We start from the raw sequence: 3,526 nt of genomic DNA, 5'->3' as shown, positions 1-3,526 counted from the left end.
TGTCTTACCTCGTTGCCTTTTGTGACGTCATCGGGAACGTATAAAAAAATGTAATAAAAAATGCTCAAAAGGCCATACAGTCCTCAAAATGGTAGCAATGAAAACATCAGCAAAAAAATGACACCTCACACAGCTCTGTAAACCAAATTATGTCCAGGAGCCACTTTTTGTAATGTTCAGTGATCACACAAAGTATTAAAAATGTTGTCACTGTTATCATTAACTATAGGACGGCCTCTCGTTTTGGAGAACAAGAAATTCTCCCCTGACTACAGAAATGCGGCAACATATAAAAACTGAGATTCACTCTTCTCTAATGGAGTAAAAAATAAATCTTTAATTTGCTCTAATTGAAATGATTTTTGTAGATTTCACTTTTCTACAAAATCAATAAACTGTATTAAGTGTCCAAATATTTTTCTTTTCCTGAGTAATTTAACGCCTTAAAGGGAACCTGTCCCCAGACTCTTTTCATTAAACTACCAGTCCCCTTGGGTAATGAAATTTCAAATCTTGAATTCCCTCTTTTATGTGAAATATTTCCCATTTATCTATAAATAAATCTCCTATAAAGTATTGGGAAAATGAGCAGAGAGGAGTCATATTTTATGTAAGATGAATTAAGTTTAGAGGCTGCAGGGGGCGAATCACTTCAAGCACCCCTATATTCAGTTCTATATGACCTAGAGTTTAACATTCTGTATCTCCAGTTCTGTAGCTCACAGTTATTCAAAACTGCAGTGATGATTTTAAACAATTCTTTTTTTCTCTTTAGTAAAAGCTGGTTCTGTGAACCTTGGAGAATGCCTCGTCCAGATTCATCTCGTGCACTAGGAGCATACAGTGCTAGCAGGGGTCGGCCACACTTAGGGCTCAGTGCTGAAGAGACTGCTGGCATTGCCATTCTTGCCATCATAGCTGCCCTTGTCATGATCATTGGATGTTGGTATTTCAAACGGCGAAATGGCTACAAAGTATTTGGGACCTACTCATTTAGTCCAAACTCAATCCGCTCTATGATGGGCGCATCACGCGAGACAGGAGAATGTAAAGTCCCATTACAAGATTACAACACTCTGAACAACGTGGTACCTGGTGCGCCTCCTTCATATGAGAAGGTTGCTGGAGATACTCAGCCACCACCTTACACTCCATGAGATAACCCAAACTTTCTCATCACTTTGAGTGGACACAGATTAAACTGTATTGATAAAATGTGTACACAGCTCACAGAATGACAAGATGAGATCCTCATCTTTAATATGTCAAAAGCATGTTTCTAGATACTATAGAACCATTTTAAATTTAGATCCCCGCCTTCCCTCCAGGCGCTCTGCATCCTGGATCTACTAAGAGAGTCCAGCCTCTTAGATGAACCGAAAACAATCTCCACCAGGTTAGACCTGATAAGACCAAGAAAGCTTTCGGAGACTCTAGTAAATATGGTGGGCTGGGGCGTCCCACCCCCTGCCCACCATGCTCTCTGTCCCATCATGTATAACGGAATTCTGACAAAACTGTCATTAAGGGGCATGTGACATGCCTGGTGGGGAAGGCATAGCAGATCACCCCCAATGTCTTTGCAGAAAACTCTGTAGAACTAACATGGTACAGAAATCCAAGTGACATTTCTGGTATCAAAACTTGCAGTGGATTCTAATCCTTCTGTGAGCTTACAGTTCATCTTGGGAGATCAGGGATGATTTCCCTGGAAAGAAAATGAGGCCTTATCCACGCACTCCATCAGACTAATTGAGCAGACCCCCACTGATTAGCAAGTAAGGCCCTTTCCCGTGGATAGGGCCTAGCTTTTGTTCGTGGGAAAACCCCATTAAGATATTTTAGAGTAATATATTTTAAAGCAATATATTTTAACTGGCTCCCTGCCAGCAGTGGATGGGGAGTCCCGGGGGGGGGGTTCGGTGGGTATCAGTCTCCTCATGAGTTTTTTCTCCACTCCACACTACGAGGGCGGTTCAATAAGTACCCGTGTTTGACGACAAGGGGCGTTCCTGAGGGAAGCTGGTGTTATCATCGTGTACTGCCATCTATCAGACAACGGCAAAACAAATTGCAGACTGATCGATAGGTTAGTTTGGATTTGGCATCCATTGAAGTAAGACATGTTTTGTGATTTTCGCTAAGATGGAAAAAGGGCAGTATCGTTCGGTAATTTGCTTTTTGTTTTTGGATGGGAAAAAATGCAAGGAGATAAAAGTAAAGTTGGATGCTGTTTATGGGGACACTTTGCCACTTGACCACAGTTAGATATTGGTTCAATGAATTTAACTGTGGGTGCACATCATTGATGAGGAGCGACCAGGACGCCTGGCAGACATGCTTATCGAGGAAATCATTAAAAATGTCCACAACATGATACTTGCTGATTGTAGAACGAAAGTGCGTGAAGTAGCAGAGGCCGTAGGTTTGTTGACTGAAATGGCAATTAATATTTTACATGATAAGTTGGTGATGAAAAATTTGTCGGCCCGATGGGTGCCGGGATTGCTCACGGTGGACAACAAGTGTATGCGGCTGTTAACTTGGAAGCAGTGTTTGGAGCAATTTAAGAGAGATCCAAAGAAGATTTGGCGTCAAGATGTCACCGTTGATGAAACCCGGATTCATCATTACACACCAGAAACTAAGCAACAAGGGATTTCTCCTGGTGAATCTGCTCCAAAGAAGGCGAAGACGGTCCCATGCGCCGGTCGGCTGGAAGGGCAACGATTTTTTAAGATGCGAACGGCGTCATCCACATGGATTTTTTTGAAAAAGGAAGAACAATCACTGGACAATGCTACAGTGAGTCATTGGACCACCTTGACAAAAAAATTGAAGGAGACACGGCCGCATTTGGCGAAAAAGAAGTTGCTGTTTCACCACGATAACGCACCAGCACATTCATCCGCAGTTGTCCCCGCCAAAGTGCATGAATTGTGTTATGAATTGTTGCAGCTCCCCCCATATTCACCCGATCTGGCTCCCTGCAATTTTTTCTTGTTCCCTTACATTAAGAAATGGTTTGCAGGAAAAAATTTTTGCTCAAACGAGGAAGTCATCGCCGAGACAGAGGCGTATTTTGGAGAAATTGACAAATCCTATTTTTTGGAGGGGTTAAAAAAATGGCAGGAATGTTGGGAGAAGTTTATCTTTCTAAAAGTGGACTATGTTGAAAAGAAAAAAAAAACATTTGGAAAAAATGGTGTCTTCATTTCCAACACGGGTACTTATTGAACTGCCCTTGTACACCCTCCCTTGTTTCCCTGCTCAATGCACTTAACAGGATGTGGAGAGGAGACTGAGACACAGCCACACAGGTTACAGCTTTACCTCCCCCTCCCCTCCGTGCTGCTAAAAGGGAGCAAGGTAATGAGAAATAAAGTTTTATAAATTACTGAATTTAATACTGAATTTTAATACTGAGTTTTAAAATCAAAGTGGCATAGGATAATGGAACCTGTTAAAAAATGGAATTCCTAATTCCCTTTCACCCCTTAACGACGCACGCCATAATAGTACAGAT

General features: G+C 41.8%; 1 pseudogene; it reads left to right on the top strand.

The window, feature by feature from the left end:
- Positions 1-730: 730 nt before the first annotated feature.
- On the top strand, positions 731-1,225 carry LOC140116473 (melanoma antigen recognized by T-cells 1 pseudogene; annotated as a pseudogene).
- The last annotated feature ends 2,301 nt before the right edge of the window (positions 1,226-3,526 follow it).

The sequence above is a fragment of the Engystomops pustulosus genome, chromosome 2 (genome assembly GCF_040894005.1).
Source record: "Engystomops pustulosus chromosome 2, aEngPut4.maternal, whole genome shotgun sequence".
Taxonomy (NCBI): Eukaryota; Metazoa; Chordata; class Amphibia; order Anura; family Leptodactylidae; genus Engystomops; species Engystomops pustulosus.
The sequence above is the reverse complement of the archived record's forward strand: the minus strand, read 5'-3'. Positions and strand labels throughout refer to the sequence as shown.